This window comes from Sminthopsis crassicaudata, chromosome 1, assembly GCF_048593235.1.
Source record: "Sminthopsis crassicaudata isolate SCR6 chromosome 1, ASM4859323v1, whole genome shotgun sequence".
Lineage (NCBI taxonomy): Eukaryota > Metazoa > Chordata > Mammalia > Dasyuromorphia > Dasyuridae > Sminthopsis > Sminthopsis crassicaudata.
This window is the reverse complement of record NC_133617.1, coordinates 572,985,522-572,998,694: the sequence shown is the minus strand read 5'-3', so window position 1 is coordinate 572,998,694 and position 13,173 is coordinate 572,985,522.

Here is a 13,173-nt window from a genome sequence, read left to right as displayed (position 1 = left end):
GATTTCCACCCCCCCCCCCCTGCAAGAGATGAATGTTCTATGTTGTACTATTTATCTGTTTCCTTATTGTCTTACTTTAAGAGAATATGATCTTCTTGGGAACAGGAACTTATTTTTCTTTGAATGTTCAGCATAAAGATGTAATAGATACTAAATAAATGTTTGTTGATTCTGTATTGAATTCTTCAATAGTTTCTACTATTCCCTCCATTCAAATGACTTCTCAGTGAACATTTATTAAATGCCTACTATGTGTCAAGTAATGTGCTAAGTAAGCACTGGGAATACAAAGAAAGGCAAAAACCCAGTTCCTTCTTCTAAGTTTGTCACAGTCTAATGAGAGACACTATGCAAACAATTATGTACAACAAACAGTTTAGAAGGCAAATTGGTGATAACCAATAGAGGAAAGGTTGTAGCATTGAGAGGAATCAAGAAGGAATTCTTATAGAAAGTGGGAATTTATCTGGCCCTCAAAGAAGTCCAAGGAAACCAAGTCTAAGGAAACCAGGAAGTAAAGATGAAGAAAGAGAATTCCAAGGATGGCAGAGAACAAGTTAAAGTACTCAGTGGACATGTGTAAGAAACAACAAGGAGACCTGTCAAGACATAGAGTATATAAGTATATACGTGTAGGGATGGGGTAGGGGCTGTAATATATGTGAAGTATAAAATGGAAGACTCTTAGATCTTAAACTCCAATAAACTTATGTACAGAAAATCAGCCTAAACTCTACAAGTTCCTATTAGACATTTTCATTTGGAAATATTAGAACTATAATATCAAACTTAATAGATATATTAAGACTGAGCTTATTATTTCACTACCCAAAACAATCTCTAACTTCCCTATTTCTCTTAATCATTAAACTTCAAGGATCTTAAAGCAACTTTAATTCTTCTTTTTCTTGCTCCATAATAAAGTCACTAAATTCTGAAAAGTCTTCCTTCTTTATCATTATACTTATATTTGATTCTTCTCTCCCTGTTTCAGTCTCTCTGTATCTCTATTTCTCTGTCTCTCTCTATCTTTCTGTCTCTCTCTCTCTCTGTCTCTTTTTTTCTCTCTCTCCCCAGAACTCAATATCTCACTCAAATTGGAAGTGCAGGGTCCATTCAGAGATCCAATCCCAATCCTGAACATCATAGAAGCTTTACCATTCCTGATTTTTTCCTGATCTAGACCAGTTCAGTCCTTCCTAAGCAGATTTCTGGTCCCAATGCCTGGCTCACTATGTTGATGGTAGACTTATGGCAGACACACTCTTGACTTAGCAAATTGTGGTTCAGAACTCGATTTGCTCAATAAGACAATTAATTGTTTTATGATTCCAGGATTAAAATTGTGCACTGCCATGACCAATTGGCCTCCTTGTGTTTTTTTCCTTATTTCAAATACAATCTCCATTTGTACCTTCCTTTATTCAACAAAAAATTATTATGCTTACCAATTTCTTGGTCATATGCCCAGTGTTGAATATGCAAAATCAAAAATGAAACATTCCCCCCAATCAAGGTGCTCATAGTTTATTGGTAAGGGGTGAATGATATGAATGACAACAATATCAACACAGAAAAAAATCTCAGTGGATCGTCTGAAAGCCTAGCCAGCAAGCTAAAAGGCAAGTCCCCAACCCACTTCCCATAATTTAGTTCCTACGAGTTGTGGGTGTATACCTTCTCACCAAAATGATGATTGGTGTGTCAACTTATTCTCTTTTGCTGGATTAGAGGTTTTTTGAAGATAGTGAAAAATATAAATTAAAAAGTAGGATAGGAGCTAGTTTATGGAGCCTTAAAAATCAGACTTAAGAATTTATACTCTACTGTTAATAAGATAAAGCTGGCCTTACAAATCGATGCTTAGGATATTAATTAGTTAAACTTGGATTTTATCTTACCTAAGGTCTTGGAGAATTGAGAGAGGGGTGATGGTCATCACCAGAAAATCACCAATGAATATTTTGCTGTTCTGTTCTTTTAATGCTTTCTAATGAAGTCCAGTAGTCATTGTTCATGAGTGTTCCTTTTGCTCAATAATTCTCACTGATATCTGTGTGGAGAAAGATAGTAACATCCAAACAGTTGTGGCTTCACCTCAAGCTAAATTGTTCTAAAACCCAACATCTGGAACCACAATGCATTTAAAACCTGGAAGTATCTGTATTCTAAGTGGAAACTTCAAAATATTATCCATTTATAGTATATTCTCATTTAATTTTTAAAAGAGATATTTAAGGCACACCTCCAGGAAATTTATCTAACTTTTCCCAGAAAAGAATTCAAACACCGGCTCTTACAGCAACTTATCATAACTTTGGTGATGTTAGAGAAATCACACAACTTCTCTAAACCTCAGTTTCACCATCTGTGAAATAAGAGGTTTGGACTAATTGATTCCTAAGCTCCTTCCAAATCTAAATCTTAGGAAACTAGGATCCTATCTTTAAATTGAGGAACTTTTTGCTATCTCTGAGCAATCATGACATTATGAGGTACATAGTCAGAACTGAACAAATATTCAAATCTTGAGACAAAATCAGAGAGAAAAAGAGAGAAACAGACAGGAAGAGACAGCAACAGAGATAGAGAGACACAGAGAGACAGAGACAGAGAAAGGGTCCCCAGTTCATATCTATGCCTCACCAACAACATACTTTAGAATTAGAAATAAGGAATTCCTATCAAGTTAAATTGCTTGCTGGTTTCTTAGATAGTTAAACTGGGAGGATGCTTCAGAGGCTAATGTTCATGTACAGTGTGCCTAACCAGATATTTCTGTTAGTTTAACCAGAAATTATCTGAACAGTTTACATAGACTTCAAAACATGCCATCATTTGCCAAAATTTTAGCATGATACAAAATTATTTATCTCATCTTTTCAATATGCACTTGTAATTTTGCCTAAAAAAATTTCTAACCAAAGGAAGAAAAAAGAAAATAGGAACAAAGAGGGAAGTTTTATAAAATAGATTATCTCGGCTTCCTAAATATGGACTTTTCCTATTCTTAAAGTCCATTTTCCAGTAGATTAGTCATACAGTTTTCTGCTCTGATTCAAAATTGGTATTAAACATTGGACAATAAAAGTAGAAAAAAAAAAGAGTAACATCTTCCCTTACTTGTTCATCAAATCAGTTCCTTCCGATTTGCCAAGAGAATAGTACTGAATTTGAAGGGAGCAATGAAGGGTGAGATGGCAAGAAAAAATAAAGCCCAAAGTCCATTAAAAAAAAAAAAAAGAAATCTGTGTCTGGCTTTCTCTATGAATTATGACTATTCAAAGGGAAAATCTGAAGGCTTGCCAAAAAGACTAACGTGTAAAGGGACAGCTGGAGTTTGCTGCTAGAGGTTACAATGCATTACTGTTCCATAGGAGGGGAAAAGAAGGATCACTTACCATAATAACTTATGAATCACATGAGACATCAGGCTATCTTTGCAATAGAGATGGGTTTTCCCATAGTAAAGGAAAAGAATATTAAAGAAAAACCATTGTAGAGACTTGAGTGAGAGACATGTGAACAGAGAACTCAGCACTAGCTTAAATCTTTTAGAGACACAAACAGAAAATAACAATAAAAGCATGGAGCAGAGGCTGAATAAAAATGGTGATGTCAGAATAGTAACAGAAGTGATCTAGTTCAAACTAGCTCAGGCTGGCAAGGAGAAAGAAAATGACTGAGTTTTTAAACACTTCTTTTTGGATCAGACTAGAATGTTTCTGAGAGAGAGGGAGGAAATTCCTTCTACTAACACATATTAGTTCTTACTCTGGAATTTGTAGTCTTACATCTAGATGACACAACAGACATAGCATTGGACTTGAAGTTAAGAAGAATTGAGTTCAAACCTAATTTTAGATATTTAATAATCATGTGACCCTGGGATCCTTAAACTCTACTTTCCTTAGTTTTCTTACCTGGAAAATAGGGATAATAACAGCACTTACCTTGTTTGAGGATGAAATGAGATAATAATTGCAAAGTTCTTAATAGAGTGCCTGGCATAGAGTAAATACTTGCTTCTGTCTTTCCTCTCCCCCTCTTTCCCAATTTCCTTTCTTCATGTTTTTCTTCATTTCCTTTTTCCTTATATTCTTCCTTATTTATCAAAAGAATTTCTCAAGTCACACAGTCAATGTATGTTCAAGGTATAATTTGACTTAGCTCTTACTGACTCTTGGATCAAATCATTATCTATAATGTCACATACTGGGAAAAAATAAGAAGTTTAAAGAAGGAATAGGTTTCTTTTGGAGTAGATGGGATGATGTACTTCAATGCTAATTCTTAATTAGCTTATATTTTCTATTTTAAACTGGAAAGGATAGAACAAAAGGTCTAATAAGAAATTCAGAAGAAAGTAAGTAAATTTAACCTTTTGTGTAGTTTTCAAAAGAGATTGGTTGAGTTGTCTCTTGACAAGTGAGCTCTCTTCCAGGGTTCTCTAATTTCTGAGGGGATTTCAGAGTTTACTTGACATCAAACTATACAAAATGCTATTTCTTTGTTTGTTTTCCCTCTGACTTTAAAGGAGTCTTGAAGGGTGGAGAAGCCAAATAAGTGAAGAGATATAGAAAAGCAAGTTAGGAAGACTGAAGTCTATGACCTGGAAGAATTGTGGAGAAAATCAGAAGTTAGAACCAGAGCAATATCCTGGTTGGAGTTTATAAGCAGAAATCTGCCATCATAGAAAGAGCTGAGTCCTGTCAGATATTACCAGTCTTCAATGACAGCAGCTAACACTGAAGAACTAAGGGCATAATTCCAGAGCTACACAGCAACCATCTAAGACATGAAAATTGGGCTATTGGTGAAATTGATTTGGAGATTTTAACTCCTTTTCTTTTCTTTTTTATGTTGTCACTAAGTCATTTTTCAGTTGTGTCAAATTCTTCATGATCCCACTTGGGGTTTACTTGGCAGAGATATTGGAATAGTTTGCCATTTCTTTCTTCAGCTTCATTTTACAGATGAGGAAATGAGGCAAACAAGGTTAAGTGATTTGTTCAGGGTCACATAGCTAGAAAGTGTCTGAGGAGAAAATTTTGCAAAGGTGAATATTGAAAACTATCTTTGCATGTATTTGGAAAAATAAAACACTAAAAAAGAAAAAATAAAAGTATCTGAGGTCAGATTTGAACTTAGTAAGATGAGTCTTCCTATCTCCCACTATTCCTATCCACTTTGCCACCTATTTCCTCTCCTCCTCTTTTAAGGTAGATAATTGCTTAATCTAATTAGTGGTTGCTTTACTCATTCTCTAGTGAAGAAGTAGATGGAAGAAAAGTCAGTTGCACTGCTCCTAGCCTGTTACATGAAGTAGTGAAGTGGATATTTTAAAACCTCGTGTTCTTTTTGTTAATTGTGTTATCTTGAGTGTTTTCTCACTATGTAAAATAATGTACTAAAATCTAGATAGCCATGGGAACCTGTAAACAGTGAGAATGGGAAATTAGGAACCAAAAAAATCAGATATTTTGGCAGTATAAATTGCCTGGAATTCAGTCTACATATTTAATTGAGGGTTCAGGTCACAAAAAAGAAAAAAAATATTATTTATCACATATCATGAATATATCATGAGGTTCCTCATGAGAATAAAGTAATACAGAAGTACCAGGTTGTAAGTAGGCAAAGCCTAAGTAAAAATATTTCTTTCCTAATCGAGTCATTGAGAGAAGGGAGCAGAGATTTTTTAAAAAACATCTTCCCTTTGAAAAAAATAAAGTTGTTTTTTGTAGCAACAGGATGAGGATACCAGAAGGGAAAGCTTCTGATTCATCTCCGTTACACCCTAAAAAAAAAACCTCTTCATCCTAGAAAATTACTTTAATTCTGAAATTCATACCTCACAAGTACCCTCAGCCCCTGTTGCTTCTCCAACTGACTGGATGCTTTTTCCTAGAACCTCCATTTAAGGAGGACACCAGGCCATCTATCTCTTCACTTCTTACCAGACTATAATCCAAATTCATGACTTTAGCCAAGTATCTTCCCTCTCATTTATCCTTCCCTTTCTCCCCCCACTCCCCAGTCTCCCAGTTTCTTAGGTCCTTGTTGTGTGTTATATTTCTCCAATAGAATGTTTGAATTTGTATCACCAGAATTTAGCACTGAGTAAGCACTTAATAAATGTTTGCCAACTTGACACTCAAGCTGAATGCCATCATAAATTGGGCCAGAAATGAAAGGTTTTTGACAGGTAAAAAGGATGGAGTATATTCCTGACTTCTGGGTGAAATTGAGTGAGGCGAAGTGGAACCTTACCACAAGATAGAGATTACCACAAGATAAAGATTAATTTGATACCTTAGATGGAGGTCCCTGTCCTTATAACTGCATTTGAACTATAATTCAGGGATAATTTTGTTACCTGCTTAAAAGAGACAAATGCTGAAATATTCCCTTTTGGGTTTCTTTGACTGAGCTCACTGAAAGAGAAAAAATTGTATAAGTTTTAAGGGTCTATACTTGCTATTTGGAATGACCAGAGGACAAGGAAGCAGAAAGTAGTATAGATACCACTTTGTAAATGACACAAAATGAAAGGAGGAGCCATAAGAAGGGTGATGACAAAGCCAGATTCTAGAGGAGTGGATAATTTTTGGTGTGCTCTCCCACATCCAAGAAGACTATATATCTGACTCTCAAGGTTCTAGGACTTCCTGAGAGTATTGGGATTCCCTCTTTCTCTACTGTTATTACCTTTTTCAAATGGTTATTTACTTCAAAGATATAACAAGAACAATCATATAAACATATCCCTAAATTTCTAAAATTTAACTGGATCCACTACTTTCATGACTAGATATAGTCAAATAAATCTGTCTCACATATTCCTTATAACATTGATACTGTACTGACTCTAAAACCCAGCTTAACACTCCTGGATTCTTATGACTTGTTCTCTTTACCTCCAATCTATTTCACCTAAAAGGGAAAAAAAAGAAAAGAAACATAAAGGCCAAGTACTGAAGTGATTTCACAAGGCCATGTAACTGCAGAGTAGAGAAGGCCACCAAAACTTTTCCCCTTACAAGAGAGATGTCAAGCATTCAGCCAACTGAACACATGTGATCCATAACACTCATTAAGTCACCTGAATCAGATTAAAATGTAATTGGGAAATATTTAACAAAATAAATAAAATACAATAAAATATAAAATACATTTTAAAACTGAGTCAATAATGTGATCAACTAAGATCCTTATGTACATAGTACATAAGTACACATATAGTAGTTTCATTTCTATTTTAATTTGATATCACTGTGCTCTACAATATTGTCTCTTGCCAGATCCTGGGATGGAAGATTTAATAGCATTAGTGTATTGAGATTGGCCAAAGAGACTCAGAGACTGACAGCCTTTCTGAAGCTGTCTCTAGATCCAAATACATGGCCAATAGAAAAGGCTAATAGACCACAACCAAGTAGCAAATATCTACAAATTTCAGTCTCTCCAAAGCACTTCCATTCCATGCCATTACAATTCTTCTGGAAGCAAACTTCTTAGTCTCTCTGTGTAGAGATGCCATTAAAAGAAATTCTCTTCACATGTGTCAGACAGCACAATACTAGGAAGAATGAAGAACTACAAAAGGGACCACAAACCAGGGAGTGAGACTCAACTAGGATTCTCCCTAACTTATTATTTATATGTGATCTCTAGGGAAAGCTCGCCCATTGACACATATTAGTAGTATATGTTTTGTTTTCTTCAACTCAAAAATAAAACTTGCTTAAAAATTTTAGAAAATTTTTTTAAAATGATGATTTGTAACAACACATTAAGTGGTATCATAAAGTAAGTCCACATTTTTCTTAATGAAGGTAATAAGCCAGAGGAATGGAAATTCCCTAAATGCATTACATATTCTTGATATTTGAAGGCCTCTGACATAATTTTCTGCAAAATTTAATAGTTTAGAGAATTCTTGATTTGAAAATACAAAATCTTGATTCCAGGAGTGATTTAGAAAGCACCTATATGGTTCAGTGAATAGAGTTTCTGGCCTTGCAGCCAAAAAGACTTAGGTTCAAATCTGGCCTGTGGTACCTATGTGTACCAATGTAAAGCTTGACAGAGTTTGTAACCTTTTCCCTACTCTCCTTGACTTGGGAATCTGATTTTTTCTAAAAAAGAGGGAGTCTACTGTGTCTCTCAGCTTTGGAGAACTTTCACTTCTTGTAGGAAGCAGAGACTATGGAGAAAGATTTTTCTCTGCTTACTTTCCTTCCCATTGGCAATGACATCTTGCTATAGAAGCACATGATTCTAATTGTGTCCTCTGGTTGATTGTTGAAAGGAAAGCACATCAATAGAGACATGTAAGAATGGGAGACACAGGAGGACCTTGAAATCAGAGCAGCCATCCTATGGGGGAAAACTAATTTGTGAATACCAGGGGTTCTGGGTATTACTGCTAAGGGCACTACACTTTAAATGAAAGAGCTGAATTATAATAAATTTTCTCTGTAAGGTCACTGGAAACTTTGAATCCTATTAATAAGTACAATTCTCCTTAAGTACCAGGAATTGGTAGTTTGTCTCACATTCTTAGTTTAATGACAGTCAAAATATTGACTTTTAGATGTTAAAGGATTAATCGTACTTTACAAAAATCAATATATATATTTAAAGATTACCTTTTTTCAGCAACAATTTTGTTCCCTATTTTAATTTCTAAGAGCTTAGTTAAAAATTAAAGGAGTCTATCTCAGGTCACTTTAAAATATTAGTTGGATACACTATACATATATCTATGTATATACATATACCCATATATAATGTACACATATATGTGTATGCAGTACATATATATACATCTACTCTCATGTGCATGCATGCATGCTTATGCACATGCATGTCCATTCACATATTGCACATATGCAATGCATGCATACATGCACACATCCAAAATATATGCATATACACACATATACATGCATATATGCATACATACACATGCACAAATTAATACATATAAATACCCACATATATATATATATATATGTGTGTGTGTGTGTGTGTGTGTGTGTGCATGTGTGTAAAATTTTGAAGTATTTAATAGGAAAACTGTACTTTCAAAACGGACAGAACAAAAGCAAAAAGCATTGTTCCTTTCCCTGAGAAACCACAATTAACAAGACCTGCCTTTCTTCAAAAAGCAAAATCTTTTGATCTGCATTGAGACTAAACAGGGGTTTCTCTGTTTACTTTTGGAAGCCCTGAGTGCTGAGAAGCTAACTCTAGGGGATAAAATATTAAAGAAGCTTTCTTTGTTTTAGGGGCACTGCAATTCAACATTTGTGGAAGATTTAGTGAAAACACATCATGGAAATCCTGCTGCAGGACCTTGGTTCCTTGGTGGCAAAATCAAGTTATAAACTTTCAATAAAGTTTATGTACATTTACAAGAAATGGATGGCGAGAGGGATGGACTGGAAATGTAAACATTTTGGAAAATCTATATTCATAGGCATGATGCTCTCCTGCTCTTTTTACTTCTCATTCATTAGGAGACTTGCTGAAGTAACACATCCATATTGTCTGGTAGTTCTGTATTTTTGCAAAATTTGAAAGAACTTCAGTCTCATTGTTTTCCTATGGAACCAAAAACTATTGAAGATGGATACCTATATCCTACATGCATTGTCCTTCGCATTCTGTTTTCCAAGTTGTTCCAGATCTAAATTTGGGTTAAATTTGGGCTGTATTTATTATGTGAAGTAAAGAGGAGAAGAGAAGAAGGAAGGAGAGGAAGGAAGGAAGGAAGGAAGGAAGGAAGGAAGGAAGGAAGGAAGGAAGGAAGGAAGGAAGAAAGGAAGGAAGGAAGGAAGGAAGGAAGGAAGGAAGGAAGGAAGGAAGGAAGGAAGGAAGAGAGGAGAGGAGAGGAGGAAGAACACATATGAAATGCTTATTATATTTCTAGCCCTGTCTCTTCCCTCAATTTGAATTCTAATAGGGAAGACAGCATATATATAGGGAAACGTTTACTATGGAGGGTTTATTTTCTTTATTTCTGCAAGTTATAGGGCTGATGAGTTGGCCATGAGGAATAAATGGACAAATCTCTTCTAAAAACAATGGATAGAATTAAATGGTTCCAATTCATGGTTCTAGAATTCAAAGGTGAGCAATAAGAAGACTATATATATAACTGGCAAGATGTAGGAAGATCACTAGGGAGCAGGATGTAAACTGAATCATGACTTTAGTCTTCTTGAAATAAAGGACCAGGAGAAAAAGTCCCCAATGGAGAGAAAGAGGAATAAACAGGGAGAGGGAGTTTGCAAGGCAGAAATTCAAGAGATAAAAGGATTAAAATTTCAGAGCCACAATCTCTAATAGTTGCTGAAGTGTAGGAAGTGTAAAAATGTTTCCACTCTCAAATTTTACCCTCCTTTATCCCTGTTAAAACTCTTCTCAGTAGCCTCCTAACTGGTCTTCCTCCTTCTTATATTCTGATTCTTCTTTCACAGGTTCCAGGATTGTCCTTATGCAAAGATCTAGAAACTTAAATTTATTAAAATTAGAGCAACTAAATGGTACAATGGATAGAACACTGGCCCTGGACTCAGAAAGATTTTTCTTTCTCAGTTGACATCTGGCCAAACTCACTAATAATTGTGATCCTGGACAAGTCAATTCACTCTGTTTGTCTCAGTTCCTCATTTACAAAATGAGCTTACAAAAGGAAATAGCAACCACTCCAGCAACTTTGCCAAGAAAATCCCAGATGGGATCCAGAAAAGTCAGACATAACTGAAACAAAAATCTGAAAAATACAAAGTAACTTGAGCTAGAGATATAATGTTTCATTTTGATGAAAGTGAGACTTTAAATGCCTATTATTTAAAATGTGTTCAACAGTATTATAGTTATAGAAATTTTCCAAATATTTTTTAAAATTCTTTACCACAATGATGGTTGTTCAGTAATTTTTAAAAGTCATTTTCAACTCTTCATGATCCCATTTGGGGTTTTTCATGGCAAAGATACTAGGGTAGTTTGCTAATTCCTTCTCCAAAGCATCCCCATTTTACAGATATGGAACTGAGATTAAGTGATTGCCTAGAGTCACACAATTAGCTAGTATCTGGGTCAGATTTGAACTCGTGTTTTCCTGACTTCAACACCTTTTATTTTATTGATGTGCTATGGAGTCTTTTACACTATAGTTTTATACCCCAAGTTAAGTAAAATTAATACACATAATTACCTTTTTACACAGCACATCAACATTCCATACTGCAAGCAGATCACCTTTGTATTAACAATAATTAACAACAGGAAGTTGTGTTTCAACTTTAGTACTCTGAAATTGGGATTGGCCACTGCGTGTAGTCTAAGTTCTGTTGACTTTTAGTATCATTTTATTTTGTTGGGGTTTTATATATATATATATATATATATATATATATATATATATATATATATATATATATATATATATATATATATATATATATATATATATTATTGTATTCATTATATTTGGATATTGATATTGGGATGGATATATTTTTTCCTAGTTATATTTTCTTCACTTAACAAATCATCCTGTATTTCTCTGAATGCCTCCTTGTTCATTCTTTTTTTTTTTTTTTTTGTTGGAAAAAAAAATTCCATTCCATTTATCTACTACAATTTGTTCATTATTTCCCAATCTATATAATTAATTTCTACTTCTTTGTCAGTATAATAAGTAATGCTATGAAAATTTTGTTATAACTTCTGGCTATTGGCCTCTTTGAGGTATATTCTCAGGCAGAGTCAAAGGGGCAAACAGTTTAGTAAAATTTTTTTCACATAATTCTAAATTGTCTTCCTGAATCAATAGTATATCCATGTGCTATTTTTCCTTCTTCAACACTAAATTTTTACTTTTGTTCATTTTTTACCAATCTGATAGGTCTGACTTGATACCTCAAACTTGTTTTTATTTTAATTTTTATTATGCAATTTTTCATATAGTTTCTCATAGCCTAGATGTATTTTTTTTTCAAAAACCTCAAAAGATTTGACCAATTGACCATCTGGGGAATGATTCATCTGTTTGTATAAATTTTCTGTCTTGGATATCAGAACTTGATTTGAGATATTTGAAGCAAAGACGTTTTTCCATCAACTAATATTCATAGCTTCATAAGGCACCTGGATTCAAAATTCTCATTTTGCAGATGAATAAAATATAACCCAGGGACTTGACCAAGATCACAAATGGCTAGCATTTGGTCCCAAATCCTCTGTCCCTAGATGTAGCCCTCTTTTCCCTATTCTATATTCTTTTTATTCTGCTCTCATTTTACAGAGAAATCCATAGAGGTAGTGACTGATGACAATAATAATAGTAATAATAACAACAGCTACCGTATTTGGTACTGTTTTAAAGTTTACCAAGCCCTGAACAAAAATTACCTCATTCATTCTTTGCAAAGATTGAATTGAGGTCAGTACATGGAGAGAACACAACTACCACAAGGTTAGTGTTGGACTCCATACAAAATTCCTTTAGGAAGAATGGTTCTCCATGACATTTCATAATCTAAAGAATAGCAAGCATAAAATTGCTACAGCAACTCTTCAGCTCCATTGCATTATAGAAAGAGCTTTTAAAATAGACTTGGGTTTATTGAAGAATAAAAAATGAAAGCAGATGCATAATTTTGTAAGTAGTACAAAATGATTTACAGATGGTTAGACTTTATTTTATTTAACATGAGTGATGTTACACTCTCAATTACAGCAATACAGACTAACTCTCCATTTCGCTCCTGTTAGGGCCTAAACCACTGACCCTCTTAGGTATAGAGAAAGAGAACTTTCCCATGGCCTTCTTCCAAGGATTTTCCCTTGATCCCATCACTTGTTTCAAGGAGAACATTATTTTCCTGTAATTGTTGGTCTCTGTGGCCATAAATGAAACCCTTTTCCACCTTGCTTCAAAGATGTCCATGATTATGGACAGGGAATAATGGAAAAGTGGCCAAAAGAATAGAGGCCCTTTTGCCAGCATCCTTTTCCTTACACTCTCTCCTTTGTCCATATTGAGGAACAGCAACATATTGTAACAGTACTGTGTTAGGGAACTGAGAAGGGAATCCTTTCCTTCTGTAAGCTCAGCTTAAGGAAAACCATCTTCCTCCCCCTGTTTACCATGGT